General features: G+C 39.3%; 2 protein-coding genes across 2 annotated transcripts in view; one reads left to right on the plus strand and one right to left on the minus strand.

Moving 5' to 3' along the window:
- Window positions 1–16,224, minus strand: part of LOC120040153 (ATP synthase subunit d, mitochondrial-like) — a 272,738-nt gene that overhangs the window by 32,068 nt on the left and 224,446 nt on the right. The gene's annotated exons all lie outside the window — the stretch shown is intronic.
- LOC120040150 overlaps window positions 1–16,224 on the plus strand; it is a 284,372-nt gene that overhangs the window by 7,771 nt on the left and 260,377 nt on the right. The gene's annotated exons all lie outside the window — the stretch shown is intronic.

Below are 16,224 nucleotides of genomic sequence, written 5' to 3' on the forward strand. Positions count from 1 at the left end.
ATTGAAATAAACAAATTAGGCCCTAATCTATGGATTTCACATGACTGGGAATCCAGATATGCATCTGTTGGTCACAGATACCTTAAAGAAAAGGTAGGAGCGTGGATCAGAATCAGTCAGTATCTGTAGTGACCACCATTTTCCTCATGCAGTGCGACACATCTCCTTCACGTAGACTTAATCAGGCTGTTGATTGTGGCCTGTGGAATGTTGTCCCACTCCTCTTCAATGGCTGTGCGAAGTTGCTGGATATTGTCGGGAACTGGAACACGCTGTCATACACGTCGATCCAGAGCATCCCAAACATGCTCAATGGGTGACTTGTCTGGTGAGTATGCAGGCCATGGAAGAACTGGGACATTTTCAGCTTCCAGTGATTGTGTACAGAGACATGGGGCCCTGCATTATCATGCTGAAACATGAGGTTATGGCGGCGAATGAATGGCATGACAATGGGTCTCAGGATCTCGTCACGGTTTCTCTGTGCATTCAAATTGCCATAGATACAATCCAATTGTGTTTGTTGTCTGTAGCTTATGCCTGACCATACCATAACCCCACCGCCACCATGGGGCACTCTGTTCACAACGGTGACATCAGTAAACCGCTCGACTATACAACGTCGTACACGTGGTCTGCGGTTGTGAGGCCGGTTAGACATACTGCCAAATTTTCAAAAATTATGTTGGAGGCAGCTTATGGTAGAGAAATGAACATTCAATTCTCTGGCAACAACTCTGGGAGAAATAAGCTTTTTGTGCGTATGGAACATTTCTGGGATCTTTTATTTCAGCTCATGAAACATGGGACCAACACTCTACATGTTGCGTTTATATTTATGTTCAGTGTAGTATATTTGAATATATTTAATTATATTTGTAATGTATTTGAATGTTTCATGGTGATATATTTTTTTATGGGCATATATTTTAATGCTTTGTGTAATGTATTTTATCTATTGAAATATATTTTTGATATATTTTTAAATGTAGTTTCATTGTGATTTATTCTGTTTTCCAGAATCTCCGACCAGTCTCTCCAGTAACCAGTCATCTGTCCATGAAGAGTGACTTCTCTATGGACCATCCTGTTAATTTGAGTGATGGATCAGGAACCTTTGACCCCAGGTAAGTTACTGGTCAGAATTCATTAGTCCTCAACATACACAACACTGCAAACTTCTGGCCACTTAAAAATCTATTCAGTTTGACCCCAATAAGTTAACATATGGCCATATCTGAAAATGTCTGCTAATAGTAGACGTTAATCTGTTCTGGCCTTGTTATAGATACAAATTGTCTTAATGATGCAACAGATAAAAGCATTTTATGGTTAAGTTCTATGATTTTGAACTTTATAAAGTGATATTGTTCATATTGTTTTGTGATTATAATTGCTCTGTGGACATTTAATAACTATTCCAGAGGTGTCAAAAGGACTCCGAGACCAGTCTCTCCAGTAACCAGTCATCTGTCCATGAAGAGTGACTTCTCTATGGACCATCCTGTTAATTTGAGTGATGGATCAGGAACCTTTGACCCCAGGTAAGTTACTGGTCAGCATTGATGATATTACTGTTGAATAGAATCATTTTCTATATTATTTTTTATGTAGAACAACGCAACATGCCACAATTTCAAAGATTTCACTGAGTTACAGTTCATTTATGGAAATCAGTCAATTGAAATAAACAGATTAGGCCCTAATCTATGGATTTCACATGACTGGGAATCCAGATATGCATCTGTTGGTCACAGATACATTAAAGAAAAGGTAGGGACGTGGATCAGAACCAGTCAGTATCTGTAGTGACCACCATTTTCCTCATGCAGTGTGACACATCTCCTTCACGTAGACTTAATCAGGCTGTTGATTGTGGCCTGTGGAATGTTGTCCCACGCCTCTTCAATGGCTGTGCGAAGTTGCTGGATATTGTCGGGAACTGGAACACGCTGTCATACACGTCGATCCAGAGCATCCCAAACAGGCTCAATGGGTGACTTGTCTGGTAAGTATGCAGGCCATGGAAGAACTGGGACATTTTCAGCTTCCAGTGATTGTGTACAGAGACATGGGGCCCTGCATTATCATGCTGAAACATGAGGTTATGGCGGCGAATGAATGGCATGACAATGGGTCTCAGGATCTCGTCACGGTATCTCTGCATTCAAATTGCCATAGATAAAATGCAATTGTGTTCGTTGTCTGTAGCTTGTCTAATGCTTCATGTAATGTATTTTATCTATTGAAATATAGTTTTGATATAATTTTAAATGTAGTTTCATGGGGATTTATTATGTTAGGTACCTGATCAAGATTTGTTTATAATGGCATGACAATATTTTACCTGATTGACTCTTGATTTCCTAGTAACCACAGAACAATCATGAGCTGCTTGTCTACTAGAATGGTTGGCTGACCGACTGCCTGGTTGGTTATTTTCGGTAGCTGGTTCCTCGCAGAGGGTTTGGGAGGTGCTCCTTTTCATTCTGAAGTGCATGTTGAAGTTTTTACATCGTTATAAGAAACAATCATCTCAATCTGGAATCTGTGTAAACTGCAGAGGTGTTAACATATTCAGGATTAACATGTCGATGTTGGCAGAGTCATACACCCTGAAGAAGGCACAGTGATGCCGAAATGTTGGTGATTTACCCAATAAATTACTGGGAGGGAGTTTAAATATGGAGTGAGCAACTCTTTATTTTTATAGCTTACAGTTTATTCGCCGTTAGTCAGCACCTCTACATAAAATCATTTTCTCTGGGTGTGCGCCAGCCCATGTTTTTTATTTGAGTGTCATACTCCTAAAAGAAACAAATGAAAGACATTGTACTGTAGTAAGCTAGCTATCTGCCTGGAATCGTTAAATAAGTTTAGCAACCGACGTTCCTCCATTCGTTTCCCAATGAGATTCCTATCTGTTTTCTCTAATATCTCTGGCAACGGCACCATGCAATACACCCTTAACTGAAGAGGCAGACAAATAGGAGAAATGTGCTAGACCCTCTGTTAAATTACACATTTCTCAGGGTAATAAAATTGCAAAAATGTGATCAATGGCTCATTCGAAGACATCCTCCCGAGTTATGAACATCAGCCAGTATTGAAATCTGACATGAATGATAGAGGTTTTCACGATCTAAAAGTCTTCCAGTGTAGTGAGGGCAACTTTGCTACATCATACCGGACGGATTTCTGCCTGCTTGAACGCTAATAACTCAGATAAACATGAAATGACCTGGGAATCAATAGGGGAATCCCTGAGAGATGCACAAAAACAATATAACATTCAAAATGGGTGAACCTTTCCTTTAAATTATAGCCATGGAATAAAAGGGACAACCAACTCAGGGCTCTATGTATTCTCTGGAAAATAATGCAACTCCGTGGAAGGTCAGTTCCACGTCGTTCATTATTTTCCATTGAAGGCCAAGCCCCGGGTTGATTATCCCTTAGATATCGTTTCCACAGATATCACTTGTGGAAACGAGACCAATCGACGTGAAACTAAATCAAAACATGATATATGTTATTTATTTTAACATTTTAGGCAGGGGAGCAAGATCATAGGAAACATACAAAGAAAAAAAAGAAAGAAAAAGAAACACCATGATAAAAAAACAACCACATTCCTCAGTGAAGAGGTTCTCTACTAACAATCTGAATTGACCAAAAGGCACCCATGCATCAAACAGTACAGTATTTTGAAGATTGTTCCATAAATGAAGTGCAAAGAAATTAAAAAGCGGTTTTACCCAAATATGTTGTGACAGAAAGAAGGAGTTATCCATCTATATCTAGTGACTGAAGGAAGGAGTTATCCATCTATAGTGACAAGGAAGGAGTTATCCATCAATATCTGTAGTGACAGAAGGAAGGAGTTATCCATCTATATCTATAGTGACAGAAAGAAGGAGTTATCCATCTATATCTATAGTGACAGAAGGAAGGAGTTATCCATCTATATCTATAGTGACTGAAGGAAGGAGTTATCCATCTATATCTATAGTGACAGAAGGAAGGAGTTATCCATCTATATCTAGTGACAGAAGGAAGGAGTTATCCATCTATATCTGTAGTGACAGAAGGAAGGAGTTATCCATCTATATCTATAGTGACAGAAGGAAGGAGTTATCCATCTATATCTATAGTGACAGAAGGAAGGAGTTATCCATCTATATCTAGTGACAGAAGGAAGGAGTTATCCATCTATATCTATAGTGACACGGAAGGAGTTATCATCTATATCTATAGTGACACGGAAGGAGTTATCCATCTATATCTATAGTGACAGAAGGAAGGAGTTATCCATCTATATCTATAGTGACAGAAGGAAGGAGTTATCCATCTATATCTATAGTGACAGAAGGAAGGAGTTATCCATCTATATCTATAGTGACAGAAGGAAGGAGTTATCCATCTATATCTATAGTGACAGAAGGAAGGAGTTATCCATCTATATCTATAGTGACAGAAGGAAGGAGTTATCCATCTATATCTATAGTGACAGAAGGAAGGAGTTATCCATCTATATCTAGTGACAGAAGGAAGGAGTTATCCATCTATATCTATAGTGACAGAAGGAAGGAGTTATCCATCTATATCTGTAGTGACAGAAGGAAGGAGTTATCCATCTATATCTGTAGTGACAGAAGGAAGGAGTTATCCATCTATATCTATAGTGACACGGAAGGAGTTATCATCTATATCTATAGTGACTGAAGGAAGGAGTTATCCATCTATATCTGTAGTGACAGAAGGAAGGAGTTATCCATCTATATCTGTAGTGACTGAAGGAAGGAGTTATCCATCTATATCTGTAGTGACAGAAGGAAGGAGTTATCCATCTATATCTGTAGTGACAGAAGGAAGGAGTTATCCATCTATATCTGTAGTGACAGAAGGAAGGAGTTATCCATCTATATCTGTAGTGACAGAAGGAAGGAGTTATCCATCTATATCTATAGTGACAAGGAAGGAGTTATCCATCTATATCTAGTGACTGAAGGAAGGAGTTATCCATCTATATCTATAGTGACACGGAAGGAGTTATCCATCTATATCTATAGTGACACGGAAGGAGTTATCCATCTATATCTAGTGACTGAAGGAAGGAGTTATCCATCTATATCTATAGTGACAAGGAAGGAGTTATCCATCTATATCTAGTGACTGAAGGAAGGAGTTATCCATCTATATCTATAGTGACAAGGAAGGAGTTATCCATCTATATCTATAGTGACAAGGAAGGAGTTATCCATCTATATCTAGTGACTGAAGGAAGGAGTTATCCATCGATATCTAGTGACAGAAGGAAGGAGTTATCCATCTATATCTATAGTGACTGAAGGAAGGAGTTATCCATCTATATCTATAGTGACAAGGAAGGAGTTATCCATCTATATCTGTAGTGACAGAAGGAAGGAGTTATCCATCTATATCTATAGTGACAGAAGGAAGGAGTTATCCATCTATATCTATAGTGACTGAAGGAAGGAGTTATCCATCTATATCTATAGTGACAGAAGGAAGGAGTTATCCATCTATATCAGTAGTGACAGAAGGAAGGAGTTATCCATCTATATCTAGTGACAGAAGGAAGGAGTTATCCATCTATATCTATAGTGACACGGAAGGAGTTATCCATCTATATCTATAGTGACAGAAGGAAGGAGTTATCCATCTACATCTATAGTGACAGAAGGAAGGAGTTATCCATCTATATCTATAGTGACAGAAGGAAGGAGTTATCCATCTATATCTATAGTGACAGAAGGAAGGAGTTATCCATCTATATCTATAGTGACAGAAGGAAGGAGTTATCCATCTATATCTATAGTGACAGAAGGAAGGAGTTATCCATCTATATCTATAGTGACAGAAGGAAGGAGTTATCCATCTATATCTATAGTGACACGGAAGGAGTTATCCATCTATATCTATAGTGACACGGAAGGAGTTATCCATCTATATCTAGTGACTGAAGGAAGGAGTTATCCATCTATATCTATAGTGACAAGGAAGGAGTTATCCATCTATATCTAGTGACTGAAGGAAGGAGTTATCCATCTATATCTATAGTGACAAGGAAGGAGTTATCCATCTATATCTATAGTGACAGAAGGAAGGAGTTATCCATCTATATCTATAGTGACAGAAGGAAGGAGTTATCCATCTATATCTATAGTGACAGAAGGAAGGAGTTATCCATCTATATCTATAGTGACAGAAGGAAGGAGTTATCCATCTATATCTATAGTGACACGGAAGGAGTTATCCATCTATATCTAGTGACTGAAGGAAGGAGTTATCCATCTATAGTGACAAGGAAGGAGTTATCCATCTATATCTAGTGACTGAAGGAAGGAGTTATCCATCTATATCTATAGTGACAAGGAAGGAGTTATCCATCTATATCTATAGTGACAAGGAAGGAGTTATCCATCTATATCTGTAGTGACAGAAGGAAGGAGTTATCCATCTATATCTGTAGTGACAGAAGGAAGGAGTTATCCATCTATATCTGTAGTGACTGAAGGAAGGAGTTATCCATCTATATCTAGTGACTGAAGGAAGGGGTTATCCATCTATATCTGTAGTGACTGAAGGAAGGAGTTATCCATCTATATCTATAGTGACAGAAGGAAGGAGTTATCCATCTATATCTATAGTGACAGCAGGAAGGAGTTATCCATCTATATCTAGTGACAGAAAGAAGGAGTTATCCATCTATATCTAGTGACTGAAGGAAGGAGTTATCCATCTATAGTGACAAGGAAGGAGTTATCCATCAATATCTGTAGTGACAGAAGGAAGGAGTTATCCATCTATATCTAGTGACTGAAGGAAGGAGTTATCCATCTATATCTAGTGACAGAAGGAAGGAGTTATCCATCTATATCTGTAGTGACTGAAGGAAGGAGTTATCCATCTATATCTGTAGTGACTGAAGGAAGGAGTTATCCATCTATATCTATAGTGACAGAAGGAAGGAGTTATCCATCTATATCTGTAGTGACTGAAGGAAGGAGTTATCCATCTATATCTAGTGACTGAAGGAAGGGGTTATCCATCTATATCTGTAGTGACAGAAGGAAGGAGTTATCCATCTATATCTATAGTGACAGCAGGAAGGAGTTATCCATCTATATCTAGTGACTGAAGGAAGGAGTTATCCATCTATATCTATAGTGACAGAAGGAAGGAGTTATCCATCTATATCTGTAGTGACAGAAGGAAGGAGTTATCCATCTATATCTGTAGTGACAGAAGGAAGGAGTTATCCATCTATATCTAGTGACTGAAGGAAGGAGTTATCCATCTATATCTAGTGACAGAAGGAAGGAGTTATCCATCTATATCTGTAGTGACTGAAGGAAGGAGTTATCCATCTATATCTATAGTGACTGAAGGAAGGAGTTATCCATCTATATCTGTAGTGACTGAAGGAAGGAGTTATCCATCTATATCTATAGTGACTGAAGGAAGGAGTTATCCATCTATATCTATAGTGACAGAAGGAAGGAGTTATCCATCTATATCAGTAGTGACAGAAGGAAGGAGTTATCCATCTATATCTAGTGACAGAAGGAAGGAGTTATCCATCTATATCTATAGTGACACGGAAGGAGTTATCCATCTATATCTATAGTGACAGAAGGAAGGAGTTATCCATCTATATCTATAGTGACAGAAGGAAGGAGTTATCCATCTATATCTATAGTGACAGAAGGAAGGAGTTATCCATCTATATCTATAGTGACAGAAGGAAGGAGTTATCCATCTATATCTAGTGACAGAAGGAAGGAGTTATCCATCTATATCTATAGTGACACGGAAGGAGTTATCATCTATATCTATAGTGACTGAAGGAAGGAGTTATCCATCTATATCTGTAGTGACAGAAGGAAGGAGTTATCCATCTATATCTGTAGTGACAGAAGGAAGGAGTTATCCATCTATATCTATAGTGACACGGAAGGAGTTATCATCTATATCTATAGTGACTGAAGGAAGGAGTTATCCATCTATATCTGTAGTGACAGAAGGAAGGAGTTATCCATCTATATCTGTAGTGACTGAAGGAAGGAGTTATCCATCTATATCTGTAGTGACAGAAGGAAGGAGTTATCCATCTATATCTGTAGTGACAGAAGGAAGGAGTTATCCATCTATATCTGTAGTGACAGAAGGAAGGAGTTATCCATCTATATCTGTAGTGACAGAAGGAAGGAGTTATCCATCTATATCTATAGTGACAAGGAAGGAGTTATCCATCTATATCTAGTGACTGAAGGAAGGAGTTATCCATCTATATCTATAGTGACACGGAAGGAGTTATCCATCTATATCTATAGTGACACGGAAGGAGTTATCCATCTATATCTATAGTGACACGGAAGGAGTTATCCATCTATATCTAGTGACTGAAGGAAGGAGTTATCCATCTATATCTATAGTGACAAGGAAGGAGTTATCCATCTATATCTAGTGACTGAAGGAAGGAGTTATCCATCTATATCTATAGTGACAAGGAAGGAGTTATCCATCTATATCTATAGTGACAAGGAAGGAGTTATCCATCTATATCTATAGTGACTGAAGGAAGGAGTTATCCATCTATATCTATAGTGACTGAAGGAAGGAGTTATCCATCTATATCTGTAGTGACAGAAGGAAGGAGTTATCCATCTATATCTGTAGTGACAGAAGGAAGGAGTTATCCATCTATATCTGTAGTGACTGAAGGAAGGAGTTATCCATCTATATCTAGTGACTGAAGGAAGGGGTTATCCATCTATATCTGTAGTGACTGAAGGAAGGAGTTATCCATTTATATCTATAGTGACAGAAGGAAGGAGTTATCCATCTATATCTATAGTGACAGCAGGAAGGAGTTATCCATCTATATCTAGTGACTGAAGGAAGGAGTTATCCATCTATATCTATAGTGACAGAAGGAAGGAGTTATCCATCTATATCTGTAGTGACAGAAGGAAGGAGTTATCCATCTATATCTGTAGTGACAGAAGGAAGGAGTTATCCATCTATATCTAGTGACTGAAGGAAGGAGTTATCCATCTATATCTAGTGACAGAAGGAAGGAGTTATCCATCTATATCTGTAGTGACTGAAGGAAGGAGTTATCCATCTATATCTATAGTGACTGAAGGAAGGAGTTATCCATCTATATCTGTAGTGACTGAAGGAAGGAGTTATCCATCTATATCTATAGTGACAGAAGGAAGGAGTTATCCATCTATATCTGTAGTGACTGAAGGAAGGAGTTATCCATCTATATCTAGTGACTGAAGGAAGGAGTTATCCATCTATATCTATAGTGACAGAAGGAGTTATCCATCTATATCTGTAGTGACAGAAGGAAGGAGTTATCCATCTATATCTAGTGACTGAAGGAAGGAGTTATCCATCTATATCTATAGTGACAGAAGGAAGGAGTTATCCATCTATATCTATAGTGACAGAAGGAAGGAGTTATCCATCTATATCTGTAGTGACAGAAGGAAGGAGTTATCCATCTATATCTGTAGTGACAGAAGGAAGGAGTTATCCATCTATATCTAGTGACTGAAGGAAGGAGTTATCCATCTATATCTATAGTGACAGAAGGAAGGAGTTATCCATCTATATCTGTAGTGACAGAAGGAAGGAGTTATCCATCTATATCTGTAGTGACAGAAGGAAGGAGTTATCCATCTATATCTAGTGACTGAAGGAAGGAGTTATCCATCTATATCTAGTGACTGAAGGAAGGAGTTATCCATCTATATCTAGTGACTGAAGGAAGGAGTTATCCATCCCTGTGACCCGGTGTGGTATCTCATACTTCTATAGGTTAGTAACCATGTTAGGTAATGCAGGAGTTTTTCCAAAAGTGCTTTATATTTTAACATAATGCAATGTTTCGACCTACAAAATTTCCGATATATTAAACATTTTGTAACATTTTATGTCAACATCTTTGGTATTTACAGTCTGCTAGTAACACTAAATGCATTTTTCTGAAATGGGGAAACAAAGCTTCCTGAAGCATTGAGGCTTTCCAGCCAATTGTGTCAAATAGGTTCATTACTCAGAGCTTCATTAATAATTCACAATGCACATTAGTGACATCTGCTGGGCAGCAATAAATAGTAGCGTGGGATTATCAGAATCGAGGTATTTTTTACTCCATTGATTTTATCTAAATAGCCTACAATCAGTTCACATCTTACTCTGTGGTGGTAAGTCGTTGTCTTTAATAGCCTACAATCAGTTCACATCTTACTAAATAACAGCGCAGAATGTGTGGTTTCACAAAACTATGTTCAAAATAGTGTCTCTTCCTCGAGATTCAAACTCATACTCCCACGTCCCGGAATGTTCCCTACTCTACCTGCGAAGATACCAGTCATGTGAAATTACTTGTACAAAATCCTAACTAAATGTATAAGTATGGTATCCAGAGGTCAGTGTTTGAAAGCAGCTTAATGGAAGAAAGCACCGGAACCATGGTGACATCAGTGGGATCTCTAAATTTTGCAACACACGGTTTGAAAAGCATGTGATCAAATTAATCTTCAGACGTCATTGATGACGTACTTCTGATAAAGGGATACACGCATCGACACACTGCTTCGAAGTTAGCTGCTTAGCGATTTGGACGCATGCCTCGGAGCTCCAGTATGAAACATAACATCACTAACTCACTGAGGAGAGAATTGAGAACCACTGACTTAGTTTACCATTCTCAATTGACACAAGGCCATATGTGAGTCTTTCACAAGACACCGTCACTAGCCATAGTCCTACATAACAGTGTGTATTAAGATTCATTGCATATAACACAACACATTAGATAAACTGGAATGATACTCACTCACTGTTACATAAAACTAGCATTGAACAAACCACACCCCAAAATATTCCAATGAGCCGTCACCCCTACATTTTAATTATCACTAAAGAGCAAAGAACTTTTTGTGAACGGCAAAGAAACATTGATTGGCTTGAAGGGTTCTTTCAGTCATTATGGTTCCACATAGAACCATTACCCTTCCCAAAGAATCCTTGAGGAACCCTCTTTTCTTAGTGTGTACATTCTATACTGTCGAAGATTTCTACAACCTTCATATAGTTTAGTAATGTCACTAAAGGTTGTAGACCTGTTTCTACATCCTTCTGAGTTCATATAGTTTAGTAATGTCACTAAAGGTTGTAGACCTGTTTCTACAACCTTCTGAGTTCATATAGTTTAGTAATGTCACTAAAGGTTGTAGACCTGTTTCTACAACCTTCTGAGTTCATATAGTTTAGTAATGTCACTAAAGGTTGTAGACCTGTTTCTACAACCTTCTGAGTTCATATAGTTTAGTAATGTCACTAAAGGTTGTAGACCTGTTTCTACAACCTTCTGAGTTCATATAGTTTAGTAATGTCACTAAAGGTTGTAGACATGTTTCTACATCCTTCTGAGTTCATATAGTTTAGTAATGACACTGTGGACATGTTATTCATTCCAGAGGCTACTACTACACTGTCACGAGAATTTTCAATCCCAATGATAATAACTGACAATAAATAGCTCTGACCAATCCCCGAGATCGGTAAGACCATGGGTTTAATAATAATCAGTTAAAGACTCAGCTTATGCAAAAAGATAGTACAGTTTATTCAGAGAACGTTCTAAAGTCCATTATACAAAGACATCCATTTTATAGCTGCGCACAAACAGTAGGTATCCTACGCACATACTTCCGCACAAACAGTAGGTATCCTACGCACATACTTCCACACAAACAGTAGGTATCCTACGCACATACTTCCACACAAACAGTAGGTATCCTACGCACATACTTCCGCACAAACAGTAGGTATCCTACGCACATACTTCCACACAAACAGTAGGTATCCTACGCACATACTTCCACACAAACAGCAGGTATCCTACGCACATACTTCCACACAAACAGTAGGTGAGTTTTATCCTTCTCCATAGTTCTCACCACTGTGTATGACTACCCAGCCGACAGTTCCATTCCCCCGAGATTAGGGAAACCTTGAGAAGTAATCCCTATGCTCTGATAAGTCTCTCAGAGGCCTAGCCAGGTCGGTCCAAACACAGTTGAACTGTTCTCGTTTTTTTTTTTTCAGCACACACATACAAGTTCAAATCCTAAGCTACGCCTTGCTCAGACAGTCTGTGTTTTTCCACTATACAGATACATTGTTTAACCTAATTCTGACTAAAACTACACACATCATCAGATTATAACTTTATGATTCAAATACATTTCATACAGTTATAAGGTTTCAGAGTGGAATTATTTTATCATTATCTTTCAACATATACATTATTTTATCACACACTCAGAGAGCAGACCAGCTGTCTGTCTATGAACAGAGTATACTGTTCCCAGCTGTCTGTCTATGAACAGAGTAAACTAAAAAAAAAAAATTGTTTTGTTGTAATGTGTAGTTTGTTGTAACAGTTTATTAGAGCAATTACTGCACCCTCTTTTATCTTTGTAGTGGATGGTCTACTCTGTTAGAGGATCAGTATCTCTCTCTCCTTTATCTCTGTAGTGGATGTTCTACTCTGTTAGAGGATCAGTATCTCTCTCTCCTTTATCTCTGTAGTGGATGTTCTACTCTGCCAGAGGATCAGTCCAGGTGTGCAGTGTGTCACCAGGTGCTGAGGGATCCAGTCTCTAACACCTGTGGACACAGGTTCTGCAGACAGTGCATCACCAGATACTGGGAGAAATCTGCTCCTTCAGGAGACTATGACTGTCCTCAGTGTAGAAAGAGATCCAGAACACGTCCTGTACTACAGCACCTGAGTGAACCTGATGATGCAAGAGGCTCTGAAAACAGTAAGACTGTTTGCAGACATGTGCTAAGTCAATACCTCAATATGATTTACAGTAGTTAACTACAATCATTTGAGATAATATAATTTACTGTAGTTGTGGAAGATCCATGTTTCATTCTGTCAAAGAATGTCTCTGATACACATCATTTTTACTCTTCCCTCTTAGTGGATGACAGCCTGCAGAGAGCCATATTAAACCACAAAGACAGTCTGCAGAGAGCTATAGTAAACCATAAAGACAGTCTGCAGAGAGCTATAGTAAACCATAAAGACAGTCTAAAAACGAGGTATGAATGTGTGAAAGAAGGCAAGGAAAAAGCAGGGAATCAAACTCCCCTCAACAGGATTTACACAGAGCTCTACATCACAGAAGGAGAGAGTGAAGGGGTTAACAATGAACATGAGGTGTGGCAGCTAGAGACAGCATCCAGGACACCAACCTCACATGACACAGCAATCCACTGCAATGACATCTTTAAACTCTTACCTGGCCAAGAGAGAAGCATCAGAACTGTGCTGATGAAGGGCATCGCTGGCATCGGAAAAACTGTCTCTGTGCAGAAGTTCATCCTAGACTGGGCTGAGGGGAAGGCAAACAAAGATGTGCATATCATATTTGTGCTTCCTTTCCGGGAGCTGAACTTGATCAAAGATCTCCAGTACAGTCTTCTCAGACTTTTAAATGACTTCCACACAGAACTAGACATAGGCGATGCAAAGAAACTCACAGCCTGTAAAGCTATGTTCATCTTGGATGGTTTGGATGAAAGCAGATTGCCATTAGATTTCCAGCACAACGAAACAGTGTCTGATGTCACACAGACATCATCTGTTGATGTTCTGCTGACAAACCTCATCAAGGGAAATCTGCTTCCCTCTGCTCTCCTTTGGATAACTACTCGACCTGCAGCAGCCAATCAGATCCCTTCAGGGTGTGTTGACCAGGTGACAGAGGTACGAGGGTTCAACGACCCACAGAAGGAGGAGTACTTCAGGAAGAGATTCAGTGATGAGAACCTGGCCGGCAGAATCATCTCACACATAAAGACATCAAGGAGCCTCCACATCATGTGCCACATTCCAGTGTTCTGTTGGATTTCTGCAATAGTCCTTGAACACATGTTGAGTACAGACAAGAGGAGAGAGATGCCCACGACTCTGACTGAGATGTCCATACACTTCCTGCTCATTCAGACCAGCCTGAAGAACCAGAAGTATCATGGAAGAGATGAGATGGATCAAGAGGAGCTCATGGAGTCAGATAAGGAAATTCTTCTAAAGCTGGGTAAGCTGGCATTTGAGAATCTGGAGAAGGGTAATCTCATGTTCTATGAAGAAGACCTGAAAGAGTGTGGCATTGATGTCAAAGAAGCCTCAGTGTACTCAGGATTGTGCACACAAATCTTTACAGAAGAGTCTGTGTTTTTTCAGAGAGTAGTGTACTGCTTTGTTCATCTGAGCATTCAGGAGTTTCTCTCAGCTGTCTACATGTACCATTGTTACACAACCAGGAACATGGATGCACTGAAGCCCTTCCTCAAGAGAAAGTCTAGAGCCGCGTCTGAAGAGGTAACCTTGCATGAGCTGTTGAAGAGTACCGTGGATAAAGCCTTGGAGAGCAAGAATGGACACCTGGATCTTTTTGTCCGCTTCCTTCATGGCATGTCACTGGAGTCCAATCAGAAACTCCTACGAGGTCTGGTGACACAGACAGAAAGCAGTCCGGAGAGCGTCCAGAAAACGATCCGATCCCTTAAGATGATGCAGAGGAAGAACATCTCCCCTGAGAGGTGCATCAATCTCTTCCACTGTCTGATAGAGATGAAAGACCATTCAGTACAGGAGGAAATCCAAGAGTACTTGAGGTCAGAGGACAGATCCAAAAACCTCTCCCTTGCTCAGTGTTCAGCGCTGGCCTACATGCTGCAGATATCAGAGGAGGTTCTGGATGTGTTTGACCTGAAGGAATACAAGACGTCAGAGGAGGGTCGTAGGAGACTGCTCCCAGCTGTAAGAGGCTGCAGGAAAGCTCTGTAAGTATTAATGTAAATATCGCATACCAGAATAAATTGTAGTTATAACAGTATTTTCATTGGCTGACTGGCTCTGTAAGTACTCATGTGATTATCCCTCAGACCAAACTTTACTGTATGTAGGAACAACAGCATTTTAATTGGCTGAATAAACTTTATATAAGCTGAAAACAAACTATAATACAAACTGATCAGAAAAGTTGTAGCATTAAGCCATGTATGCACGGCGTACACATTATTCGTTCACGGCAAACAGTGCGAGCAGGGAAAGCTAAGCGTAACATTTTCATACAACCTGTCTGCCATTGTTTTTACTCTGTTGGCAGGCTCACTGGCTGTAAACTCACAGACACGTCCTGTGAAGTGTTGGCCTCAGTTCTCAGCTCAAACCCCTCACACCTGAGAGAGCTGGATCTGAGTAACAATGACCTGAAGGATTCAGGAGTGAAGCTCCTCTCTGCTGGACTGGGGAATCCCCACTGTCAACTGGAGACTCTGAGGTCAGTATTAATTAATAAGTGAATTGATCAGAATACTAATGACTTCTTCAAATGGGGGGACTCGATACATAAAGTGCTTTTGTTTCAAATGTTAGCTTCACGGTCAAACTAGATATGGTGTGAGCTGTATACTCAATACAATCTAAATCTGATACCTCACTGTCTGTCTTTTGACTGATACTGCTTTTTAAACTGGTCTGGCCAGTCTACTCCAATATTTTGTACATTATATTTTTCTCTCTACAAGCAATACTTTGATAATTTGTCATTTATAATAATGATACATTCATTTATGAATAGATATGGCAGGTTTCAGGAAACTGATATTTCTGAATATGTAAAAAAATATATATACAGCCACTATTTTCACCACCAAAGTATAGCAGTGTGGTTTAAAAATGATTTTACTCTTTGCAGGCTGTCATGGTGTCAAGTCACAGAGGAAGGCTGTGATTCTCTGGTCTCAGCTCTGATGTCAAACCCCTCACACCTGAGAGAGCTGGATCTGAGTAACAATGACCTGAAGGATTCAGGAGTGAAGCTGCTCTCTGCTGGACTGGAGAATCCTCACTGTAAACTGGTGACTCTGAGGTCAGGATTCCTGTATCACTCAATGAACACACATACTGGACACACACACAGACACACGCTATGATTCATTTAGTAGTGTTTAGAAACATGTTATCTACTCTCTTAGACACAAGATTAATCCAGTCATCATCCACCATTCAGTTACTATTTGGCAAAACATAACTCAAAACACAAACAAAACAAACTGCAAATGCAACCAGCGTTTACGACCAAATACTAAACT

This window comes from Salvelinus namaycush, unplaced genomic scaffold (assembly GCF_016432855.1).
Source record: "Salvelinus namaycush isolate Seneca unplaced genomic scaffold, SaNama_1.0 Scaffold33, whole genome shotgun sequence".
Taxonomy (NCBI): domain Eukaryota; kingdom Metazoa; phylum Chordata; class Actinopteri; order Salmoniformes; family Salmonidae; genus Salvelinus; species Salvelinus namaycush.